Genomic DNA, 13,090 nt, shown 5'->3' on the forward strand with positions numbered 1-13,090 from the left:
GACAAAGGGGGCAATAACATAAAATGGAGTAAAGACAGCCTTTTCAACAAATGGTGTTGGGAGAACTGGACAGCTACATGCAAAAAAATCAAACTTGAGCACCAACTTACACCATACACCAAAATAAATTCAAGGTGGATAAAAGACTTAAATATAAGGTGGGAAACCATTAAAGCCCTAGAGGAGAACATTAGCAGGAAAATCTCAGATATTCCATGCAGCAATATTTTTACTGATACGTCCCCTAGAGCAAGGGACATAAAGGAAAGAATAAACAAATGGGATCTCATCAAAATTAAAAGCTTCTGCATGGCTAAGGAAAACAGTATCAAGATAAAGAGAAGCAACAGCTTTGGAAAACATATTTGCCAATGAAACCTCAGACAAAGGTTTAATCTCCAAAATATACAAAGAACTCACTTGACTCCACTCAAAGAAGACGAGCAACCCAATTAAAAAATGGGCAAAGGACTTGAACAGACATTTCTCCAAGGAGGACATACAGAGGATCCAGAGACACATGAAAAGATGCTCGACATCGCTAGCTATCAGAGAGATGCAAATTAAAACCACAATGAGATACCACTTTACACCAGTCAGAATGGCTATCATAAACAAAGAAACAAACAACAAGTGCTGGAGAGGTTGTGGGGAAAAGGAGATCCTAGTTCACTGTTGGTGGGATTGCAGACTGGTACAACCATTATGGAAAACAGTATGGAATTTTCTAAGAAAACTAAAAATGAACGTGCCTTTTGACCCAGCAATTCCACTCTTGGGAGTATATCCTAAGACCCCTGAAACACCAATCCCAAAGAACCTATGCACCCCGATGTTCATAGCAGCACAATTTACAATAGCCAAGAGTTGGAAGCAACCTAGGTGCCCGTCAGTAAATGACTGGATCAAAAAGCTATGGTACATTTACACAATGGAATTCTATGCTGCAGAAAGGAAGAAGGAGCTCCCACCCTTTGCAACATCAGGGATGGAACTGGAAAGCATTATGCTGAGCGAAATAAGCCAGGCGGTGAAAGACAAATACCATATGATATCACCGTTATCAGGAATCTAAACAACAAAACAAACAAGCAAGCAATATATGACCAATGACACTCAAATATGGAACAGGCTGACAGGGTCCAGACGGGAGAGGGTAGAGAATCATAGGGGAAAAGGGGATGGACTCACATGAACAAGTATAAAGGACACATGGACAATAACTACGGGTAGGGGGTGGAAATGGGAGGGAGGTGGGGACCAGTGTGCAGGGAGCGGGCAGGGTTGGGAGTATAAGGCAGAAAACTGTACTTGAACAAGAATTAAATTTAAAAAAGTCAAAGATGGTCAAAAACATGATCAGTAAAATGACAACAAACTCACAATTATCAATAATCCTAATAAAAAATCCTGAACCTAAAAGAAAAGAAAAACAAAAACAAACAAAGTCCATAACTGTAACAGATTCATGGAAGTAGAGATCACATGGAGGGTTATCAGTGGGGAGGGGATAGGAGGAGGATTGTGGAAAAGGTACAGGGAATAAGAAGCATAATTAGTAGGTAGAAAATAGACAGGGGGAGGTTAAGAATAGTATGGGAAATGGAGAAGCTAAAGAATTTATGTCACATGGATCTGAACTAAAGGGGGGGAATGTCGGTGGGAGGGCGTGTGCAGGTTCGAGGGGAGTGAAGTGTGGGAAAATGGGACAAGTATAATAGCATAATCAATAAAATATATTTAAAATTAAAAAATAAAAATAAAATAAAGAGGCGAGTCCTAAGAATTCCATAGTTTCTTCCAATACCCTAACCTCGACTGGTTTTTATAGTCAGAAGTAATGGGAACTTATGTTCCTAGCATCATAACTGTGGGCTGGAATCCCTCACTCCCAAGGTATTCCTCCCAATTTTCATCCACCATATGCAGATATGAGACAGCCCATTACATATCTCTGCACCTCTCCATGCCTCTCTGACCCTCCTACCAATCTGAATGTGACTTCTTTAATTCCTCTGTTATCAGCCTTACATACTGCTCAATTTTCTCATGATTCTGGGTGATAACTGTTTTGTAGTCAAGTTGTAAATTGTGCTGTGGTTTTGTAAGGAGGCACATCATGTTTATCTATGCCTCCATCTTTACCAGAAGTCCAAAACCGTCTCTAGAAAGGCTATATCAAGAGAAAACAAAGGACCTGGCATTTGTATTTTTGGCTATTTATAAAAAAACAACGACAACCCTATATTCACTAAATTCTTTACAATAGGCAAGATATGGAAGCAACTAAGTGTCCATCAATGGATAATATAATAAAGAGGTGGTGCATGTACAGCATGAAATATGACTCAGCCATAAAAAAAACAAATGAAATCTGGACATCTGCAACAACATGGATGGACCTAGAGGATACTGTGCTGAATGAAATAAAACAAAGACAAGTGCCTTATGATTTCACTGAAAATATGAATCTAAATACAAAATAAATAAACAAGCAGACAAGAAAAGATTCATACAGAGACGATTTTGACATCTGGCAGATGGGAGGCGGGTTAACAGGATGGGGGAAAAGGTGAAGGGATTAAGAAGTACAAATTGGTTGTTACAGAATAGTCATGGGATACAGCATAAGGAATATAGTTAATAATATTGTAATAACTGTGTATGGTGTCAGATGGGTACTAGATTTATTGGGGTGATCATTTTGTAAGTTCTATAAACATCTAATGACTAGGTTCTCTACTTGAAACTAATATAATACTGTACGTCAACTATAATTGAAAGTTAAAAAACTATTAAAAAGGCAATGGGTACAAGATTTATCGTGGATATGACTGCATAAGTTTATATAGACATTTATATAAATGTGTAATCACTATGTCGTATACCTGAAACTAATATAATATTGTATATCAACTGTAACTGAAAATAAAATAACCAACAAATGAAAACTGGCAAAGATGTGGAGAAAAGGGAACCTCTATACACAGTTTGTGGAATTGTAAATTGTTCTAGCCACTATGTAAACAGTATGGACATTCCTCAAAGAATTAAAAATAGAGCTGCCACATGGTCCAGCAATTCCACTTCTGAGCATTTATCCAAAGCAAAGAGAAACACTAATTTAAAAAGACATATGAAACCCGTGTATACTGCAGTATTACTTACAATAACGAAGGCATGGAAGCACTGTAGGTGTCTACTGATAAATGAATGGATAAAGAAAATGTGATACATACATACACATACACACAAATACATACAATGGAATATTACTAAGCAACAAAAATGTAATCGGGCCATATGAAACAACATGAACAGACCTGGAGGTTATTATGCTAAGTGAAACAAGTGAGACAGAGAAAGACAAATACCATATGATTTCACTTGTATGTGAAATCTAAAAACAAAACAAAACAGAAGCAAACCCACAGATACAGAGAACAAGCTGATGATTGCCAAAGGGGAGGAGGGATGGGTGGAAACAAAAAAAATTAATTATCTTTAAAGAGCAGTAGGATAGCACAATGCTTGCAGGAAAGTACTAAGTTGGTTTTGGCAGGATTTTAGATTAAACATAGTGCAAATTATCATTCACTAAGCTCATTTTAACGAAGTAATGCTTTGAAAACTGCCTATTGTAAGTTAAAAAAATTGCTTGCCTAAAAACCACACACATTTATTTACTTATTTTTAAGAGATTGTATTTACTTTTCAAGAGAAAGGAAGGGAGGGAGGAAGAGAATGAGAGAAACATCTATATGTGGTGGTTTCTCACACACCAGCCAGGGCTTACACACTTATTTAAAAAACAAGTAACAAAACAGTCCTGGCTGGTGTAGCTCAGAGAATTGAGCACTGGCCTGTCAACCAAAAGGGCACTGATTCAATTCCTAGTCAGGGTACACGCCTATATTGCAGGCCAGGTCCCCAGTAGGGGTGCGTGAGAGGCAACCACACACTTATGTTTCTCTCCCTCTCTTTCTCCCTACCTTCCCCCCTCTCTAAAAGTAAGTAAACAAAATCTTTTAAAAAATAGCAATCTATCAATCAAATATCTGTTTTTTCAAATAAAAGCAACTAGAAAACCCAGCATACACTAACTTCAGACCAATTCACAAATTAATACAATAAGCAAACGGCCATAAAGAATAACTATGTTGTAAGCATGTTAGGTTCAGTTACATACCAACCTCTAGAACCCAGCCTGGACCATAGAAAGGGCTTTATTCAGAGGAACTACTGCTTTCTGACCTCTGCAATACTTGACTTCCTACATCTTGTTTCAAATTGTTTGGATACTAGTCTCACTCCTGTCTACTGTGTTAAATACATCCAACTGGTGTCTGATTCATGCAGGGCCTGTGGCTCACCTTCTCTACCTGTTCTCAGTTCCAAAACAAAAAGAAATCAGAGATGACAAAGAAGCATTACCTTTTAAGAAAAGGGAAGGGGTAGATTATGTATAACTCTGCTTTAACCATAGAAATATGGATGGTTTAAATTTCAACTGCAAGGCCTATATGACAGGTTTAGACTGAAAAATCAGACCAAGACCACTGGTTGATGAAAACTTGTATTATATTATTACATTCTGTGGAGTTCAAGAACCGTTCAGAGACTAAATAACAATGACAAATCTAGGGAATAATGTAGAATTAAAAAGAATAGCAGAAATTGAAAACCATAGCCAAGTCAAGGCAATACTAACAAAGTTTCCTTCCTGTAGGAATTTCAGTTATCTACATTATATATGCATGGTAGTATCTTTGCCATTAAATACCAGTCAAGCTGGATCCAATGTTCAGTAAAGGACATTAAGGTGCTACTTTTAATTTGTGAATACCCAATTTTCATACCTGTAATTACTCTTAGGATGCCAGATGCCAGCCTATTTCTGTAGGTGAAACTGCCCGTCACACGTGAGAACAAAAGGAAAGAACATATCTTTTAATCTGTTGTGGCTCATCCATGGGCTAGAGACTCTTCAGAGAATAACTTTTATAATCAGCAATTATAGCTGAAACTTTGACTGCCAGTACACCTATGCTCAAATTCAAGCGGTTAGGCAAGTTACTTAGCTTCTTCATCTATAAAATGGAGGTTTTGCTAATTCCTACCTGATGATAAGACTTAGAAAATACTTGGCACACAGGCTCTGAGAAACTGGTTACAAAGTAAGCCATTGCCTGTATGTTTTGCAGAGATGAACACTGTGGTACATAATACTGTCTGCAGGTCTTCAGAAGTCATTCGAGATAACTAGATACCAGAATAGGCACGTTTCTGCCCAAAGCAAATCTTTAGGACAGAAAACTCAGAAGGCCTGATGAAAGGTATCCCTTGGAATAAAAGGCATACAGTGATCCAAGGGAGCTTTGGGGTTGTATCGGAAAGACAGACAGCAACTACAGAAAGGAAAATGACAGCAAGAAGTTTCTATGAATCCTTGAACCAGGGGCTGCAAATGCTGCTGGGAGATGGGGAGCTAACATAAGTGAAGAGGGTTTAAAAAATCAACTGCAGTCATGTAACCTTTGTTTTTTACTAAGCTACACTGTGGGTGTGAACAATATACATACAGTTGTCCGTCACTATATTGGAATTCACTTATTGCGACTTCACTGTATCACGTTTTTTTAATGTATCTAATTCTGTATTGTGGGGCTTTCACTCTATCATGGGATTTTGCAGTATATAGGCATTTATATAATATTTATGATTTTAATTATTTTTGCCTAAAAATCATAAAACACAAAAATATAAAAAATGTTAATTCAAATATATTAAAATCATATTAAATCAAAATAAAATACAGTATGTATTTCATCAGCAAATGAATACGGTACTGTACACAATGGATATGCAGTATGCCACTACAGCAAGTGCAAGTTTGCCAACATGAGATTGTACATGGCACAATATTGGCTGATGGTAAGGAAGGCAACCAATCACAGCACATGTTCTGTATCCTGGGTGCTGATTGGCTCAGTGACTGTAGCATCGGTCTGTTTGCTCTCCTACATTGCGCCCATACATTCAGCATCTCTCCTTGTCTACTTCCATTTATAAGTGTTTATGAAAGGTTAATAAGAGAGTGTGAAAGGTTGATAGGAGTGTGGGAAGGGTTTATAAAGCCTTAAAATATATATCAATAATAAAATAAATATAACGCCGCTACTTCGCAGATTTCACCTATAGCAGGGGTCTCTGGAATGTACCTCCTGCAATAGGTGAGGGATCACTGTATGCACAATCTTGGCAATTACATTTTAAGTTCACAATTGAAACTACAGAAAAATGTTATCATTACACTTGTATGTGATTTATTATCTTTTGACTTGGAACAGGAGGTTTGATGCCTTTCTTTTTTTAAAAAAAAAACACCTTATTTTTAGAGAGGGGAAGGGAGGGAGAAAGAGGGGAAGTGAAACATCAATGTGTGGTCGCCTCTCCTATGTTACCTACTGGGGACCTGGCCTGCAACCCATGCATGTGCCCTCACTGGGAATCGAACTGGCAAGACTTTGGTTTGCAGACCCGTGATTAATCCACTGAGCTATACCAGCCAGGGCGGTTTGATGCCTTTCCTATGTATCAAGAGGTCCAAGAGATCAATGTTAGGTCTTATATTTTTGTGTTACAATGTGCAGTAAAGAATTTAGTCTTGAATCTTTTTTTTTTTTACTGGGAATGATTAATTTTATCCTATTTCATAAAGGACAGCAGCTGCTTATTAATGTAGGCATTTCCAAACAGACAGACACTTTGTAGCCCTTTTTTATATTTAGGATAACTACTCCGAAGATATCTGTAGAATTCTGGCATTTCAGTGACATCATGCTTCATTTTCAGTACCATATGACAGTAGTTCAGTATCTCCATCATAGCTCCTCTGACACCATGAACACTGAGAAAGGCTAACTGAACAATATTGGTTCACCTTCATAAAATAGCATGTCAGAGAGCCCTTTCTGGAATTTGATGAACAGCTCCATAATTTTGGGAATGTAACTCTGGCTTCACTTTATTTCTTGGAAACTGGTATCAGCAAAGGAAAGTGATCCAGTTTAGCTCTAGGCAAATGAATTTTCCAAAGGCATAATTTTGCTAGGAATGAGCAAATACAACCATGCATTTATTTGTGAAGGTATTTCTGGACAATCCTGCTTTAATTCAAAGAGGGTAGATGAGTTGAAATGTCAACTGAACAGGTCAAATATTTTATTTCCATCACTGATGGTGTGCTGAATTCTCTTTGGATGCCAGACATATAATTATTTGCAGTATCTTCAGTACCATGACTCAACTAAGCCAATCAATCTCTATATAATAGGGCATAATAGGGCCTATTTCCATAACATGAACCTAGTAATTCACAAAGTATTCAAATACTTGGTGCAAACCACGATGTTAAATACTAGTTCCTGACATGTTTCATTTTGAATATTTTTGTGCAAAACAGTGAATTCTAAGGAGTGATATAACAAATACCTTTAAGTTTAAATCCTTGTACAAAGCTTCTGCTTCAAACTGAAGCTTAAGTCCAACAGTAATGCTTTCACAAGCACACATGTAGTCATATTTACTAATTTTGACCAATTTATACTAAAAGTTTCAAGACTTTTCTCAACACACAAATCCAAGTATTTTTGCAAGTACCTGTCATGGCTACAAATGCAAAGAGATTACATCAAAATTCTTAGCATATGAATTATACCAAGGAGCAGTGGTTTTCGAACTTTAGCATGTAACAGAATCAGCTGAAGGGCTTGTTAAAAAACAGATTAATAGCCCTGGCTCGTGTGGGTTAGTGGGCTGAGCTTTGCCCTCCAAACCACCAAACTATAGAAGTTGCTGGTTCGATCCCCAGCCAGGGCACATGCCTGGGTTGAGAGCCAGGTCCCTGGTTTGGTGTGTGTGAGAGGTAACCTATCGATGTTTAATGAATGAATCCCATCATTCTTAGTACTTAGCCCAGGGTATGACATGGAGTAGGTGCCAAAACAATGTTAATTGAACTGAAAAGTATTCATTATCCTGGTAAGAATAATGGGCTGAATGAGGCCAGAGAATGGTAGGCGGATCATGAAGGACCCTGCATGCCATGCTATGCTACCCTTAAAAAATGAGTGAGATGATCAATGTCCAACCTACCTGAAACACAAGACATTTTTGTCAAAGTCATGGTAGCTGGCATTTACTACATGACATATAATGCTCTAAGCACTGTATTTATATGAAAACACTTAACACTCATAACAAAGTTTGTAGTGTAGGCATTATTACTATCCTCCTCTTCCAGGTGAGGAAACAAGCAGAGAGAGGTTAACTTGCCCAAGTTCATATAATTAATACGTAGAAGAACAATAATTTACACCCAGGCAGTCTGGCTCCAAGGTCTGGGCTCCTAGTCATTATGCTACACAAACTAAACATAAGAATAATATTCTGGGACTTCTGGCCAAGGTAGAGGTGTAGGTGAACACACTGTGCCTCCTGGCACAACCCAAATTAAGAAACACAAAAATTTAGAAACAAAAACACCCAACAGAGAGAAAATTAAACTGTATGGAAGTCTGACAACCATTCACCCAGACCAGTATGAGCAGTGCAGTCTGCAGCCAACAGAGAGGGGTTGCGACACGAAACAGCAGTGGTTGGTGCATCAGGGCACACAAGCAGCAGCTAATAGACCCCTGATGTGAGGAGGCAATGAGAAGACCCAGTGAGGTGTGCAGGGCGGCCAGCAGACTGGGGTCACCACACATTCATGTGCTGATGAACCAGGTGAAGATGGGCAGTGAGACAGACCACACAACCCAGGGCCCCAGCGCTGGGAAATAAAGCCAAAAAGCACCAATTGAAAAGACTTGTGGGGGTTGAGGCACAGGGAGAGACTCCCAGCCTCACAGGAAAGTTCATTGGAGAGACCCACAGGGTGGGAGACTGCTCACAGGCCCATCCACCCAGGAATTAGCACCAGAAGGGCCCAGTTTGCTTGTGGGAAGGGGCAGAGGGGACTGAAATCCAAAAAAGAGCAGAACAAATGCCATTGCTCCCTCTCTGAACCAGCCCCCACATACAGCATCACAACCCAGCTACATGCATTGCCTCACTCTGGTGAAAACATTAAGTCTCTACTCCTTACTAGGTAACATGAATGACCAGACCAAAAAAAAAAAAAGGCTCAAACGGGAGAACAAATCAAACCCTCAGAGCCAATACTTTTAAGAGACAAAGAGATAGCCAACCTATCAGATGCACAGTTCAAAATACTGGTGATCAGGATGCTCACAGAACTGGTTGATTTTAGTCGCAAACTAGATGAAAAGATGAAGGCTAAACTGAGTGAAATGAAGGAAAATGCAGAGGGAACCAATAGTAATGGAAAGAAAACTGAGACTCAAATCAGTGGAGTGAACCAGAAGGAAGAAAGAAATGACCAAAATGAAAAGAATAAAAAAACAAAAATTCAAAACCAATGAGGAGAGACTTAGGAACCTCCAGGACATCTTTAAACGTTCCAACATCCGAATTATAGGGGTACCAGGAGGGGGAGAGAAACAGTCATGAGTGGACAACTTATTTGAACAAATAATAAAGAATTTCCCCAGTCTGGCAAAGGAAATAGACTTCCAGGAAGTCCAGGAAGCTCAGAGAGTCCCAAAGAAGTTGGACCCAAGAAGGAACACACCAAGGCACATCATAATTGCATTAGCCAAGATTAAAATGAAGGAGAGAATCCTAGAAGCAGCAAGAGATAAGGGGACAGTCACCTACAAAGGAGTTCCCATCAGACTCTCAGCTGATTTCTCAAAAGAAACCTTACAGACAAGCAGGGGCTGGAAAGAAGTATTCCAAGTCATGAAATCCAAAGACCTACAGGCAAGATTGCTCTATCCAGCAAAGCTTTCATTTAGAATGGAAGGACAGATAAAGAGCTTCTCAGATAAGGTCAAATTCAACGAGTTCATCATCACCAAGCCCTTATTATATGAAATGTTAAAGGGACTTACCTGAGAAAAAGAAGATAAAAAATATGAACAATATGAACAGTAAAAAGACAGCAAACTCAGTTATTAACAACCACACCTAAAACAAAAGCAAACCAAGCAAACAACTAGAACAGGAGCAGAACGACAGAAATGGAGATCACATGGAGGGTTAGCAACAGGAGAGTGGGAGGAGGAGAGGGGAGAAAAGGTACAGAGAATAAGTAGCATAGATGGTCGGTAGAAAATAGGGGGAGGGCAAGAGTAGTGTGGTTAATGGAGAAGCTAAAGAACTTATGACACATGGACATGAACTAAATGGGGGGAATGTGGGTGGGAGGGAGTGTGCAGAGTAGAGGGAAATGAAGGGGAGAAATGGGACAACTATAATAGCATAATCAATAAAATATATTAAAAAAAGAAAAATTGTCTGGAAAAAACTTATTAAAATGCAACTGTACTGTTGTGAGATATTTTAAAAATAAAGAATTTTGGTGTCAAATACATTTAGGTTCATATTGCAGCTCAGCCACGTTGTATCACTGCACTCTTGGGCTACTGACTACGGTGAGCCTGTTTTTATTTTAGCTATAAAAATGGAGATCAAGACACTTCCAGCAAAGACGGAGGCATAGGTGGAAACACTTTACCTCTTCACACAATCAAATTTATGAACAACAAAGATTTAGAAACCAGAACGCAACCAAAACAGACAGGAAATTGAAGTCTGCCGAAGTCCGACAACAAAGAACCATTCATCCAGACTGGTAAAGAGGGACAGAGTCAGCAGCTGGTGGAGGGGGGTCACAGCAGGAAAAAGCAGCTGGATGGACTCAGGTGCGCAGGTAGCAGTTAGCAGATCCCAGGCGTGGGATGGCAACAGGCACACCCACTGAGGGTGCAAGGGCTCTGGCTGACCACAGTCACACATTCACACGCAGATAAACCAGGCAAAAGAGCGAGCAGTGAGACAGACCGCGCAAACCAGGGCCCCAATGATGGGAATTAAAGCCTAAAAGCACCAATTGGAAAAGCTTCTGGGGGTCAAGGGGCTGGGAGAGGCTCCTAGGCTCAAAGAGAGTTCGTTGGAGAGACCCACAGGGTCCTAGAAGGTGCACAAGCCCACACAACTAGGAACCAGCACCAGAAGGGCCCAATTTGCTTGAGGGAAGCGACAGAGGGGACCCAAATCTGAAAGAGAGCAGAACAAACACCATTGCCCCTCTCTGACCCTGACCCCCCACACAGCATCACAACCCAGCGACCTGGGTTGCTCCGCCCTGGTGAACACCTAAGGCCCCGCCCTTCATATGTAACAGGTGTGAACAGACCAAAACATTATGGCTTAAGCAGAAGAACAGCTCAAAGCCGAAGAGCCAATACTTCTAAGGAACAAAGACATAACCAACCTATCAGATACACAGTTCAAAACACTGGTGATCAGGATGCTCACAGAAGTGGTTGATTTTAGCCACAAATTAGATGCAAAAATGAAGGCTACACTAAGTGAAATGAAGCAAAATGCACAGGGAACCAATAGTGATGAGAAGTAAACTGGGACTAAAATCAATCGAGTGGACCAGAAGGAAGAAAAAAACAACCAAACAGAAAAGCATGAAGGAACAAAAATTCAAAGAAATGAGGAGAGGCTTAGGAACCCCCAGGACATCTTTAAACGTACCAACATCCGAATTATAGGGGTACCAGAAGGGGAAGAGAAAGAGTAACACATTGAAAACTTATTTGAACAAATAATAAAGGAGAACTTTCCCAATCTGGCAAAGCAAATAGACTTCCAGGAAATCCAGGAAGCTCGGAGAGTCCCAAAGAACTTGGGCCCCAGGACTTTCGCCAAGATGGAGGCATAGGTGGAAACACTGTGCCTTCTTCCACAGCCAAGTTTGAATACAACAAAGGTTTAGTAGACAAAGACACAGCCAAAGAACAGAAAATTGAACTATATGGAAGTCTGATGACAACAAACCGATCAACAGGATGAGTAAGAGGGGCAGAGCCAGCAGCAGAGCAGGAACGGGCAGGAAAGATCCCCTGACCCCAGGTCCCCAGGCAGCCGGGGTAGCAATGGGCAGACCCAGTGAGGGTGCGGGATGGCAGGCTGACCGCTGTCACACATTCACGCGCAATGGGACAGACCGCACAGGCCCCAGTTGCGGGAGGCAGCAGAGAGGACCACCATTGCTCCCCTTTGACCCCGCCCCCACATACAGCGTCACAACCCAGCAACTGAGTTGCCCTGCCCTGGTGAACACCTAGGGCTCCGCTCCTCATACATAACAGGCACGAACAGTTCAAAATACGGCTCAAGAAGAACTCAAAGCCCCAGAGCCAATAAATCTAAGCGAAAAAGAAACAGCGAACCTCTCAGATGCACAGTTCAAAACACTGGTGATCAGGATGCTCACAAAACTGGTTGATTTTAGTCGCAAATTAGAGGAACATATGAAGGCTAAACTACTTGAAATGAAGGGAGATGCACAGGAAACCAACAGTGATGGAAAGGAAACTGGGACTCAAATCAAGGGGGTGGACCAGAAGAAAGGAAGAAATAACCAAACAGAAAAGAAGGAAGAATCAAGAATTCAGAAAAATGAGGAGAGGCTTAGGAACCTCCAGGACATCTTTAAATGTTCCAACATCCAAATTATAGGGGTACCAGAAGAGGAAAAGAAACAACCACGAGTGGAAAACTTATTTGAACAAATAACAAAGGAGAACTTCCCCAGTCTGGCAAAGGAAATAGACTTCCAGGAAATCCAGGAAGCTCAGAGAGTCCCAAAGAAGTTGGACCCAAGAAGGAACACACCAAGGCACATCATCATTACATTAGCCAAGATTAAAATGAAGGAGAGAATCCTAGAAGCAGCAAGAGATAAGGGGACAGTCACTTACAAAGAAGTTCCTATCAGACTGTCAACAGATTTCTCAAAAGAGACCTTACAGGCAAGAAAGGGTTGGAAAGAAGTATTCCAAGTCCTGAAATCCAAAGACCTACAGGCAAGATTGCTCTATCCAGCAAAGCTTTCATTTAGAATGGAAGGACAGATAAAGAGCTTCTCAGATAAGGTCAAGTTCAA

At 40.4% G+C, this 13,090-nt stretch overlaps 1 protein-coding gene across 4 annotated transcripts in view; it reads right to left on the reverse strand.

Moving 5' to 3' along the window:
• The window catches only part of FAM120C (family with sequence similarity 120 member C), a 115,964-nt gene that overhangs the window by 90,033 nt on the left and 12,841 nt on the right, over positions 1-13,090 (reverse strand). The gene's annotated exons all lie outside the window — the stretch shown is intronic.

This window comes from Sturnira hondurensis, unplaced genomic scaffold, assembly GCF_014824575.4.
Source record: "Sturnira hondurensis isolate 20B ecotype Veracruz unplaced genomic scaffold, ASM1482457v3 Scaffold0013511, whole genome shotgun sequence".
In the NCBI taxonomy this organism is placed as follows: Eukaryota; Metazoa; Chordata; class Mammalia; order Chiroptera; family Phyllostomidae; genus Sturnira; species Sturnira hondurensis.